Source organism: Pristiophorus japonicus, chromosome 12 (assembly GCF_044704955.1).
Source record: "Pristiophorus japonicus isolate sPriJap1 chromosome 12, sPriJap1.hap1, whole genome shotgun sequence".
Classification (NCBI taxonomy): domain Eukaryota; kingdom Metazoa; phylum Chordata; class Chondrichthyes; family Pristiophoridae; genus Pristiophorus; species Pristiophorus japonicus.
Window position 1 is genome coordinate 58131526 of NC_091988.1, and position 14198 is coordinate 58145723.

The window sequence follows — 14198 nt, forward strand, 5'->3', positions numbered from 1 at the left end:
AAATAGTTAGGTGGCGATTCACCCTCCCGAGTGTTTTTTTAAAATTACATATCCGGTATTTTTCACGAGTCAAAAAGGCTTTGAGACTTTCGCACTTGTACTGATCTAAATTTCCCAGACCAGCCGAAATGCCAACTCCAATAATGCAATGAAGTGGGGATTTGAATCCACAGCCTCAGATCCCGGGCTGGTTGGGTGGGGAAATCTGGCTGTTGCCAGCACTACCTACAGGAATATTCCCGCTAAGGTAGCTCTTGAAACAGCGAAGATAACATAGTTACTTATAAAGAGCACAACGTGGAGGAATCTGATGAAAATGGAACCTCGGCTAATTTCTGCACAGGGAGTGCCAGTAACTCCGGGTGACCGCGGAGTGTTTCTTTGAGAGAACTCAGTAGAAATTCATGAAGGTGCAGTGAAGACTGGAAATTCGATTCACCACCGTGACCGCCGAGAAAATCGAACAATAATCCCGACCGAGGTAATTTAAAAAAAAACAGGCAACGCAGTAAATTGTTTTGTACTTCCAGGAAATTTTAAAATATCTTCAATCACGCTGCAAACACACTGACACACGCACACACGGAAACACACTCACACTCACACAAACACATACACTGACACAAACACATACACAAAAATACACTGACACACTCATAAACACACTGACAAATACACAGAAACACACTGACACATTTACACTCAGAGAAACATATACTGACATACTGACACACACACTAAAACACACACACACACAAACACACTCACTCAAGCACACTCTCACTCAGAAACACATCTACACGCACACACACATGCACTCAGAAACACAAGATACACTCACAGAAATACATTGACACACACACAAACACTGACACACACACAGAAACACACAAGCAGAAACATATTAAAACATGCAGCCAGCATGATAATGAGAATCTGTGTTTGCTGTTCGACTCCAAGCACTGACTGAAGCCAGTAATTGTTTCCAAATTAATAGTCAACCCAAATTTTACAAAGGATATTCATTGTTCAGGCATTGCCACAAATTTAGAATAAAAAAAATTGACAGGCTAGAAGTCCCAAAATGATTTTTAGTGAATCAAATTTTATTTGCAGTTTTAATTTTTGACTCCATGCAAATTCCAGTGTCAAGATTCCAAAATTATTGCTGATAATTTAAGGGAAAAGGCACGAATAAAACAACAAGCTATCTAGAGATCATTGACCATGGCACATACACACACATAGTGGGGCTTTATCATATATGATACATGTCTGGTGTTAGGGAACCAAAGCACTTCCTTCTCATGCTGCACTGTCCCAAATTCCAATCTCAAGCCCTCGGATTGAGATCTGTTCTACACAGGCACATCGTTAGCATTTCACACCTCTTGCTATTACTGCAGAAATGCATTTGAGGAGAGGTATTTTTAATAAGCAATTATTAATGACAGATTACCAGTTTGATGTAAAGCTCAAATTTGGTAGGTTTTGGTATAAAAATAATAACTTCAAACAAATTGGAAGATAAAATCTCATCTGCAGTCAAAAAGCAAAAATGAGAGCACTGTATACCTTCAATATGGTCTAAATCCCCAAATCCCTTCAGTTTAAACACCAAGTTCTTGTCCGGTAGATTTACACACTATTTTTTTTTTAAAAGGCTTAACAAAACGATCTGTAATGGAGTCAGGAGTGAGTGAAAGATCGCACTCGTTGGAATAACCCCGAGCGCTGGGAGAGCCCTGGGAGCCGTCCTGCTGTCTAACCAGTAACAGCACAAGCAGGTGCTGTCATGACATGCAGAAGGCATTGGAATCCAGCTCCGATCCCCGAGCCCTCTAGGAGGAAACAAGAGGGCACGAGTCATATATCCCGGGGGGAAACCGAGAGGATCGGCGCAGGCACGGGCTGGAGAAAGGGAGGCTGACAGGAACGAACGGGAGAGAGGCAAAAAAGTGCGCAGAAGGTTCAAAGTACACAATCTCCCCCAGCTGACTGCTGAATATTCCTGCCGCGTGGAATAACATGACAGTCGAGGACTCAGCACCAACACGCGCACAAAACCTCTACACTAAATGGTAGAAATGTCTTAACGAGATGCAAGAGTCAAAGCTCTCTGTTGGTGCTCACCTTGAGTGTCCAGCACTCCTCCTTCACCCTAGCTCGGTGTCCCCAGCAATGCAGAGCTAGACCTCTTCTAACAGTCCATTTATCAGCAAAGCAACAATATTTTTTTTAAAAGAGAGAGTGACCACAAATAAAAGAGAATCAAGCCGCCCTCTGGAATTGCATCAGTCACAGAATACACAACCACGCTCAGACTTTGAAGAACAAATGACCATCCCACTCATATCGGTTTCTCTCTCACCACATTCAAAAGCCTCACAGAAAATAAAACGCTTCACTTTGTTTCATCTGCAGCATTGTACTTCAACTAACACACACACCACACACACACACACACAGTGAAAGGACAAGGTTTGAATGAGTTACCTTTTAGTGACTACGGTTGCTTGTCAGGAAGAGCTGAGCGAGGCTAACTCTGCAATCGCTTGGCTGCAGAAGAAAGTTCCCTTCCTTCACTGGCAAAACACACACAGGCAGGCAGCAACAACAAAAAATGTTTTAAAAAAAATTTCTCAGTGACAACAGCAAGAAAATGTCACCAGTATAAATCTCCACTTCACGTTCTTTTCAGCTTCAGTTTATCCCCCCAAAAAACATGCTCCAGTGATAGGCTTGCACTTGAAGCCAAAGCAGTTCTCTACCTCTCACAGGTAGACTTTCTCTCTGAGCAGAAGCACAGCCTCTTCCCTTGTGCTTGTTAAGAAGGCTTCTCAGGTATGCAAATGATAAGTGGCCAAAATCTTGAATCTGAAAGAAAAGGGGTGGTTCCCTCTCTCTCTCTCTCTCTCTCTCTCAACTCATTCACTCACTGCTTCTGACTCTCTGGAGCTGCACTGAAGAACATGTCAGGTGGCTAGGAATCCACAGACGTTTGCATAATCCAACCTACAGAACAAAGTTATGTGTTGGAATGCTCCCTGCCGCCACCTCTGGGTGGTTTTCAGGACTTACAGCCTCCTTTCTCTTCAGCTTTTGGGAGGCTGAACTCACAGCAGCAAATTCAAGGCAGAGAACTGGCAAGCATGTTAACCCTTAGGTTGCAGCAGGATCAAGAATTACTACCCTGACCCGCCCCCCCCCGTCCTCCCACCCCACCCACCCTGTCCACCTGCCCCTGTCATCCAGCAAGACATCGCACACAGCTCTCAGGGTCTACAGCAAGAGCGGAAAATCAAACTTGATATAGGATATGTCATGGGAGGAACAGTTTTCTGACACAAAAGCACTTAGGCCAAGCTGTATCTCCCATCGTAATCTGCATCACAACAGCAGCTGGGGATACAGAAACTCGGTCCTCTGGATAACTGTCATTCCTCTACTCACCCTGAAGAAAAATGGAGGTCAGACCTGTTGTAAACCTTTACACTTCAGACTAGAGATGGAAACAGTACGAGATGCCCATGGCTAAGAGTGCAGAATGTGGTGCCTCAGTAGCTCTATTAGTGGAGAAGTGCCCTGCCCTCTCATTTCTGTCTTGCCCCCCCAGCCCCCTCTCAGCTGTGGCTCAGTGGGTAGCACCTTTGTCTCGGAGTCAGAGAGATGTGGGTTCAAGCACTCCAGAGACTTGAGCACAAAAAAATCCAGACTGACACTCCAGTGCAGTGCAGTGCTGAGGGAGTCTGCACTGTCAGAGCTGCCATCTTTCAGATGAGATGTTAAACCAAGGTCCTGTCTGCTCGCTCAGGTGGGCATAAAAGATCCCATGGCACTATTTCGAAGAAGAACAGGGGAGTTCTCCTCGGTGTCCTGGCCAATATTTATCCCTCAACCAACATAACAAAAACAGATTATCTGGTCGTTATTACATTGCTGTTTGTGGGAGCATGCTGTGCGCAAATTGACTGCTGCGTTTCCCACATTACAGCAGTGACTACACTCCAAATGTACTCCAATGGCTGTAAAGTGTTTTGAGATGTCTGGTGGTCATGAAAAGCGCTATATAAATGCAAGTCTTTCTTTCTCAGCCACATTTTAAAGGTAAAGGAAAGGATTTGCATTTATATAGTGCCTTTTATGACCTCAGGAGGTCCCAAAGCATTTTACAGCCAATGAAGCACTGTACTTTTGAAGTGTAGCCACCGTTGTGAAAAAGGGCAGCCAATTTGCGCATGGCAAGATCTCACAGACATGACCAGATCATCCGTTTGAGTGATTTTATTGAGGGCTAACTATTGGCCAGGACACCAGGAAGAGCTCCCTTGCTCTTTTTCCAAATAGTGGCCATGGGATTTTTTACATCTAGCCTGAGAGGGCAAACAGGGCCTCGCTTTAACGTCTCATCCGAAAGACAGCATTGAAGTTTCAGCATGGACTATGTGCTCAAGTCTGTGGAGTGGGGCTTGAAGCTGTCTTTTATTTTTTCAAACATTGAGGGACCTGCTGCTTTGAACACTAAAGGAATCAAGGGATATGAGGAAAGGGCGGGAAAATGGAGCCGAGGTAGAAGATCAGCCGTGATCTTATTGAATGTGGAGCAGGCTCGAGGGACTGTATGGCCTACTCCTGCTCCTATTGCTTAAGTTTTTATGTATCTCCAGCATTTTATGTTCAAATTTCAGATTTCAAGCACTCTCAGTTTTCTTTCTCCTTTTACTTCTACGTTTCAAATCTTGTTCAAACTCATGTCTTTGTCGCACGAGCTTTCATTCAGACTCCCAGATCACAGGAGCAAGGGAACGAGCAGCAGAGTGTTCTGGAAGGGCTTTTCCATCAGCCAATTGCAGAGACCATATTTAATGGCAGTGACGTCACAAACAGTGAAGTTTTTTTGACATCATCAGAGGTAATTGGCTTAGAGCAAAAAGGAAAGAAGGAGTGAGTGAGTGAGTGAGTGAGTGAGTAAGAGACCAGGCCCCCAAAACCGTCACCAAGCTTATGGTCTACAGGGCTGTATTAACACCCGCCCTCCTGTATGGCTCAGAGACATGGACCATGTATAGTAGACACCTCAAGTCGCTGGAGAAATATCACCAACGATGTCTCCACAAGATCCTACAAATCCCCTGGGAGGACAGATGCACCAACATTAGCGTCCTCGACCTGGCCAATATCTCCAGCATTGAAACACTGACCACACTTGATCAGCTCCGCTGGGCAGGCCACATAGTTCGCATGCCAGATACGAGACTCCCAAAGCAAGCGCTCTACTCGGAACTCCTTCATGACAAATGAGCCAAAAGTGGGCAGCAGAAACGGTACAAGGACGCCTCAAAGCCTCCCTGATAAAGTGCAACAGCCCCACTGATACCTGGGAGTCCCTGGCTAAAGACCGCCCTAAGTGGAGGAAGTGCATCTGGGAGGGCGCTGGGCACCTCGAGTCTCATCACTGAGAGCATGCAGAAGTCCAGCACAGGCAGCGGAAAGAGCGTGCGGCAAATCTGTCCCACCCTCCCTTACCCTGAACAACTATCTGTTCCACCTGTTCTCGTATTGGACTGTTCAGCCACCTAAGAACTAATTTTAAGAGTGGAAGCAAGTCTTCCTCAATTTCGAGGGACTGCTTATGATGATGATGACGATGATGAAGTGAGTGAGCTTTGGAGTGTAGTCACTGCTGTAATGTAGGGAACGCGGCAGCCAAGTTGCGCACAGCAAGTTCCCACAAACAGCAATGTGATAATGACCAGATAATCTGTTTTAGTGATGTTGATTGAGGGATAAATATTGGCCAGGACACCGAGGATAAACTCCCCTGCTCTTCTTCGAAATAGTGCACCTGAGAGAGCAGACAGGGCCTTGGTTTAACATCTCATCCGAAAGATGGCACCTCTGATGGTGCAGCACTCCCTCAGTACTGCCCTGGAGTGTCAGCCCAGTGAAAGTTAAAAGAAAGACTTGCATTTATATAGCACCTTTCACAAGCTCAAGACATCCCAAAGCACTTTATAGCCAATGAAGTAGATTAAACGACATGGGGACCACATATGTCCCTCCAATCACAAAAAGGCAGGAATGACCATGTTCCATGGCACAACTGAAATTATAGATGGCACATTTCTAAAATGTGATTTTGTGAACAGTCGTAAAAGAAAAATAACAGCCACTTATAGTGCAGCTGATCCTTTACTGTTGCTCAAGCAGCTAAGGATCCACTTAACTAAATAAAACTCCAGCTGTAGAATGCACAGTCTGGGAGGAAAATGGTTCAGCCATAATTGGGAAATGCTCATTTTATGGGTCTGGTTAGTGAAGTGAGCTTTTCACAATTGGTATTGAGCCAATTTCCTCAATGATTGTGCGTTCAATAGCTGCATGTTCATATTGTTAAGTGGACTGCTCAGCAAACTGGTACCGTTAAGCTCCATTATGTAGGAAAGTGAGGAGAATAGTTGCAGCTCCAAAAGTTCAGAGATGAGGGAATGTACCTGAAAGTGTGGATGTGATGTCAGTGACTCAGGACCTGTGGGGGAAGTGTGAGAGGTGTTCCTCAATTTGAAGGTAAGATATGAATAAACACAACTTGGATCTATAAGCCTTTGATGTAGAAAAATGTTGCATGATGCTTCACTGAAGTGTAACAGGCAAACATGGATGTCAAGCCATAGATGGAGATATTAAGTGGGGCAAATAATACTTGAACAAAGAGGTGGATTTTATGGAGGCTCTTAAAGGAGGAAAGGTGGAGAGGAGGAAAGTTTTAAGATCATAAGAACATAAGATATAGGAGCAGGAGTAGGCCCCCTGGATCCTGCTCCACCATTCAGTAAGATCATGGGTAATCTGATCTTGGCCTCAACTCTACTTTCCTGCCTGTTCCCCATAACCCTTGATTCCTCTATAGTTCAAGAAGCTGTCTATCTCCGCCTTGAAAATATTCAATGACTCGCCTTCCAGAGCACTCTGGAGTAGAGAATTCCAAAGATTCACAACCTTCTGAGAGAAGAAATTCCTCCTCATCTCTGTCTTAAATGAGCGACCCCTTATTCTGAAACTATGCCTCCTAGTCCTAGATTCCCCCAGAGGGGAAACATCCTCTCAGCATCTACCCTGTCAAGCCCCCTCAGAATCTTGTATGTTTCAATAAGATTATCTCTCATTCTTCTAAACTCCAATGAGTACAGGCCCAACCTGCTCAACCTTCCCTCATAAGATAACCCCTTCAACCCAGAAATCAATCTAGTGAACCTTTTCTAAACTGCCTCCAATGCAAGTACATCCCTCCTTAAATAAGGAGGCCAAAACTGTACGCAGTACTCCAGGTGTGGTCTCACCAATGCCCTGTACAGTTACATAAGAACATAAGAAATAGGAACAGGAGTAGGCCATATGGCCCCTTGAGCCTGCTCCACCATTCAATAAGATCATGGCTGATCTGATCATGGATTCAGCTTCACTTCCCCGCCCGTTCCCCATAACCCCTTATTCCCTTATAGTTTAAGAAACTGTCTATTTCTGGCTTAAATTTATTCAATGTCCCAGCTTCCACAGCTCTCTGAGGCAACGAATTCCACAGATTTACAACCCTCTGAGAGAAGAAATTTCTCCTCATCTCTGTTTTAAATGGGTGGCCCCTTATTCTAAGATCATGTCCTCTAGTTCTAGTCTCCCCCCATCAGTGGAAACATTCTCTCTGCATCCACCTTGTCAAGCCCCCTCATAACCTTATACATTTCGATAAGATCACGTCTCATTCTTTTGAATTCCAATGAGTAGAGGCCCAACCTACTCAACCTTTCCTCATAAGTCAATCCCATCATCCCCGGAATCAACCTAGTAAAACTTCTCTGAACCTCCTCCAAAGCAAGTATATCCTTTCGTAAATATGGAAACCAAAACTGCACGCAGTATTCCAGGTATGACCTCACCAATACCTTATATAGTTGTAGCAAGACTTCCCTGCTTTTATACTCCATCCCCTTTGCAATAAAGGCCAAGATACCATTTGCTTTCCTGATCACTTGCTGTACCTGCATACTAAACTTTTGCCTTTCATGCACAAGTACCCCTAGGTCTCGCTGTACTGCGGCACTTTGCAATCTTTCTCCATTTAAATAATAACTTGCTCTTTGATTTTTTTCTGCCAAAATGCATGACCTCACACTTTTTTGTAGCAGGATTTCCCTACTTTTATACTGCATCCCCCTTGCAATAAAGGCCAATATTCCATTTGCCTTCCTAATTACTTGTTGTACCTGCATGCTAACATTTTGTGCTTCATGTACAAGACACCCAGATCCCTCTGTATGGCAGCATTCTGTAGTCTCTCACCATTTAAATAATATTTTGCTTTTCTATTCTTCCAACCAAAATGGATAACCTCACATTTTCCCACATAATACTCCATCTGCTAATTTTTTGCATACTCACTTAACCTATCTATATCCCTTTGCAGACTCTCCTCACAACTTGCTTTCCCACCCATTTTTGTATCGTCAGCAAATTAGGCTACAATACACTCAAGTCAATATTTTAGTAAATAGTTGAGGCCCCAGCACTGATCCCTGTGGCACCCCATTTTAGGAAGGGAATTCTAGAGGTTAGCTACTAGACGGCTGAAGGCACGGCCACCAATGGTAGGGCAAAGATAGTGGGTGATGCACTAGACAGCAGAGTTAGAGGAATGCAGAGATCACGGAGGATTGTACGACTGCACAAGTTTATAGAGATAGCGAAGGGCATAAATGCCTAAAATAACATCTTGGGACATATATGATCCACACACCAACAACAACAACTTATATTTATATAGTGCCTTTAACATAGTGAAACATCCCAAGGCACTTCACAGGAGTATTATGAGATTTAAAACAATTTGACACTGAGCCGCATAAGTAGAAATTAGTGCAGGTGACCAAAAGCTTCGTCAAAGAGATAGGTTTTAAGGAGCATCTTGAAGGAGGAAAGAGAGGCGGAGAGGTTTAGGCAGGGAATCCCAGAGCTTGGGGCCTAGGCAACAGAAGGCATGACTGCCAATGGTTGAGCGATTATAATCGGGGATGCTCAAGAGGGCAGAATTAGAGGAGCGCAGACATCTCGGGGGGTTGTGAGGCTGGAGGAGATTACAGAGATAGGGAGGGGTGAGGCCATGGAGAGATTTGAAAATAAGGGAAGCCAAAGTAGGTCAGTGAGCACAGGCGCGATGTGTGAGTGGGATTTGGTGCGAGTTAGGACACGGGCAATCGTGCTTTGGATCACCTCTAGTTTACGTAGGGTAAAATGTGGGAAGCCGGCCAGGAGTGCGTTGGAATAGTCAAGTCTCGTGGTAACAAAGGCATGGATGAGGGCTTCAGCAGCAGATGAGCTGGGGCAAGGGTGGAGAAGGCCGATGTTACGGAGGTGTAAATAGACGGTCTTAGTTATGCTGTGGATTTGTGATCAAAAGCTCATTTCAGGGTCATATATGACACCAAGTTTGTGAACAGTCTGGTTCAGCCTCAGACAGAAGTTGGGGAGAGGAATGGAGTCACTGGCTATATACGCCATTTATGAATAGCAGTAGTTGTTAGGTATAAGAATAAAATACTGCATTGACATAGTGTTACAGATTCAGGTCTGCCACAGATACCTTCTTGGGTTCAGTGGAGTCAGTCACTCCTATAAGTGATGAGTGTCTTACTTTTTATGAGTGTTGTGTCTTTTGCATGTGTAGTTGTACATTCTCCCCAAAGGCAGGCTGAGCAGACACTCGGTGAGACAAAGTGGATACCAATCAATAAGCTGCTTTACTTCACATCAGAATGAACATACTGAACAATAGTTGTGATCAGCTCATTTAATTCAATCAATGCAAATTATCTTCACATATTAGCACAAAATAAAGTACATGCTCGCTTCCCCACATCCAGTCTATATGACTGAAAGAAGATGTCTTCTAACAGCTCCTCTAGCATTTAGAACCTGTCAGGCTCAGCGAAAGCCTTCGCAGCTTTCTCTTTAAAAACATGACTGGCTTGTCTGTGTCTCAGTCGCTGTATTTTAAGTCCCTTTGTTCACAGACAGACTGGGATTAAAGGCTTTCCAGCATAAGCTCAATGGGCTGAGTGGCCTACTTCTGACCTATAATTGCTATGATTTTATGATAAGTCATGGATCTGCATCGATGCCAAGTGTCTCCTTCGGCAGAGTCACTGTGGACCCATTGTTTGCAGAGGCAGTACCGACTGTCACTGGTGCAGGACTACCTGATGACAGAGAGCACCATTCACTGCAAACTGACATACCGATACCATGAGTCTTCCAACTCATTCAATTCACTAATGCCAAGACCAACCTGTGTTGCAAGATGTGATTTTTGCTTTGACTCTGCAGTTGAGGAATGCTGCACAAGTTCATCATCTGTGACTTTAAAGAGCAAAAAAAACTAACTTTATTCCTACTTTTAATGTCTGTTAATCTGTATTGGTGAGGGAGGGGAGTGGCATCTGCAGACCAGTCCAAAACACCACACCGCTTTATACTCAATCTACTTTTTCTCTAGAATCAGGCAAGAGGAAAATATGGTGCACCATGTTGAAGACTCCCACCCCTCAACTATCCCTGCCTAGGATTAATGATTGTATCTCATTTGATGTTAATCTAGCACTAGCACCTTATCAGCCTCAGCAGTTCTGCCCAGTTAGTCCCTCGCTTATAAGACCGCTCAATCTTTAAAGGGAAATGCAAATTAAAAGCAAATTAAAAGCTGAGGCAAATTGTAGAGAAATCTTTGTGATAGTTTGATATTTAAAAAATGCCCCAAAGTTTGGACTCCTTCTTTAACAGCGGTCCTGATGGCTATGCGTCTATTTAAAATGGCTCCTGATACTTAAATTCCTTTTTTTAATAAGGTGTTATGTTGGTCATATTCTCTCTTTAATAGGGGTTCTGATGTTTAAACTCCTTCTTTAAAGGAGTTCTTGATGATCATAGTTTCTTTTTAAAAGGTATCCTGATAGTTACTGATAATTTCTATTTATACGACTCGGTGTCAAATTTTTATAATACTCCTGTGAAGCACCTTTGGGACATTTCATTACATTAAAGGTGCTGTATAAATACATGTTGCTGTTGTTATTACACCCCTTTTTTAAAAGGGGTTACACTCCTTTAAATTGCAAAAGGAAAAGACTTCTTTCTCAATTCTGACTGACTCAAGCTGAAGACGAACACTTTAATTTTAGAGAATACTGTGACGTTATTAAAGAAAGACGGGAACCTAAGCATTGTTTTCACACATGTCTGTAGATGTCCATGGGCTCAGTTTGAGGATTATCTTGACATTGTGCCAGCAACTATTTTAATAAACATTTATCAGCATTACTAGCTGCTTCTGCTGTGACACCATATTTATTTTTAACAGGATGTGTCAATACAAAATCGGTCCAAACTTTTACCTTCTTAAAGTCAACAAGGAAGGGATTTCATTCATTGTGAATCGTAGACCAATAGCTATTGCACACCTGGTGTGTAAACTCACAACTTGACCCCAATTTAAATCTAATCGCTGGTATAAAAGCTTTTTCTCTCAGTCAGCTGCAAGGGACTGGATGCAGGTCCCTGGCACCATGCTCCCCCTAATTCAGCACAAATTGGCATGAAAGGTCTCTCTGAATTTATGCTCCCTTTGGGGAGCTTCGTCTGCCGAGAGCACATATCCAAAATTCGGGAATGCATTGCGCATGGTTTTCCGATCGTAAAATCACGTGTTACAAATGCTCAATTTTCCAATTTACAATCTTGCGAATGAAGCTCGCAGCTAGGAGTGTGAAATCAGAAGATTAGCCCTAAATTCTCACACAGAATCCATAAGGACAGCTGGTGCAGGAAATAGGGTTGCCAACTCTGGGTGGGCCTATTCCTGGAGGTTTCATCACATGACCACCTGCATTCAACTGCCTCGCCCAGTTAAAACAGCCATTTCCTTTATCTCCAATATTTTTATAATTAATAAATGAAAGTGTTCAAAAAAATTGGGGGAAAAAACTCAATTTTCTTTATTTGGCCCTATGATTTTCTCCTGGGTTTCTCTCTCAGCAGTGTCCAGGAGAATAATTTTTAATTCCTGGAGTGTTGGCAACCCTGGAATAAAAATGTCATCCTGGTGCAGTAAGGGATGCCCAGGTGAAGAGACATTGTTGGAGTAGACCCCTTGCTTCTAACTATGCAAGTGTAATCCTCCCTTCATAACCTAGAGCTCTTCAGTTCTGGTATCACCCTTCTTATTCTTCTGTGATCCCTCCATTAAATGTTCCCACAGTTTCACACCCTAGTCCAAATGTGGCCTCACCAATGAGTTACACCGGATTACAATAACCTGCTTCAATTTACAATCAAATGTCCTTGACTTGCTTGCAATAAATTCCAGAACTTGAAAGGCCTTGTTGATGATTTCATAGTGAGTGGGTACTTTCAGTGATTGGCCATTAATCACACTTGTTCTTTAGTCTGTGATCTTTAATTACCCTCATGTTACCTTTCCACCCTTGCCAATGAATGCATTGGGGTTCGTACAGTGTTTCTATGACAATCCTTCGTTATTTTAACCTATTCATTTAGAATGGATTAACGCCTTAAAAATAGTGGAGAGAGAGGAACTTCATACAAACCCTTTAACATCATTTCAAGACAAATATTGTTTTCAAAATGGAGCACGCTGGTCAATTGTATCAATCCAATATTTTGCGAACAACATTTTTGTGTTTTCCGCCATTTTGTTTTTTTTAACACTTCAAGATATGACCATGTGCGCTGGATGTTACAGATGTGCCGTGCTCATACTTTAGAACATTGGATTGTGTTCATGAATGCAAGTGTGCAGTTGCATCTGGTTTGCGATATTGAAGAACAAAATGGAAGTGAAATCCAAGGGTTCTTGTCTACCTAATGAGCTCCCAATCTCAGCTGTGCTGTCATGGCTGAGGCACCAAGAGGAGGCCAAAAGCTGTCCCCATAGTGCGGAAGAGCAAAAGACAATCGTTATCTCAGCCAGGGCTCTCTCCCACAGACCTCTTATTACACAGCGGAGTCACCAGAGGCCTGGGAGCAGATTGCCTGGTGCCTGACTCAGCTGGAGATGGTGGCTCACCAACTCTGGTTGGGCATATTCCTGGAGCTTTCATCACATGACCTCCCACCACCTACCGGCCCGCTCCCATGTCCATCCTCACAGCCTTCCCGTGCCATTTAAAAAAAAAAATGCCCCTCTGATTTTTACCCCGGGTCGCTCACAGCAAGGTCCTGGAGATTAATCTGCAATTCCTGGAGACTCCAGGGCAATCCTGGAGGGTTGGCAACCCTTGTGCACATTGGGGGAGACGGCAGGAGGAAACTGCAAGTATCATCATTTGTTAGGCAAAAGCAATGGAAAGGAAGCTATCTCCTTCAATGGGTGATGATGATTGCAAAGATAAGTGGAAATTACAGCCTATGAAAACTCGACGCTGAACCAAAGGAAAGAAAGTAAGACTTATATTTATATAGCGCCTTTCATGACCACGGGACATCTCAAAGTGCTTTACAGACAAGTACTGTTGGTGTGTAGTCACTGTTGTAATGTGGGAAATGCGGCAGCCAATTTGGGCACAGCAAGCTCCCACAAACAGCAATGTGATAATGAGCATATAACCTGTTTTTGTTATGTTGATTGAGGGATAAATATTGGCCAGGATACCAGGGATAACTCCCCTGCTCTTCTTCGAAATAGTGCCATGGTATCTTTTACATCCACCTGAGAGAGCAGACGGGACTTGGTTTAACATCTCATACAAAAGGCAGCACCTCCGACAGTGCAGCACTCCCTCAGCACTGCACTGGAGTGTCAACCTAGATTTTTTATGCTCAAGTCCCTGGAGTGGGACTCAAACCCACAACATTTTGACTCAGTGGCGAGGGTGCTACCCACTGAGCCACAGCGGACACTCCCCCTGTTCTAAAAACAAATTGAACAAATAAAAAGGTTCAATTTCAACAAAATAAATGTGATGGAAAGTGACACTTGTGCTTCTGAATTAAGGTATGGGTTTTCAAACCGGGACCTCGGATTACAAAGGGAGTAAAAGGAGGACATCGGAGGGTCGCTGAGGTAAACTGATTTCCATATTTATCAGATCACTAGTATTGTGTTCCTAACACAGAAGAGACTGCACACAGGG

General features: G+C 43.6%; 1 protein-coding gene across 1 annotated transcript in view; it reads right to left on the reverse strand.

The window, feature by feature from the left end:
• Positions 1-2956, reverse strand: part of sema3fb (sema domain, immunoglobulin domain (Ig), short basic domain, secreted, (semaphorin) 3Fb) — a 263872-nt gene extending 260916 nt beyond the window's left edge. Inside the window, exon 1 of the mRNA XM_070895532.1 lies at positions 2497-2956. The gene's annotated coding sequence lies outside the window, so the exon portion shown is untranslated. The remainder of the gene's footprint in view (positions 1-2496) is intronic.
• Between the last annotated feature and the right edge of the window lie 11242 nt (positions 2957-14198).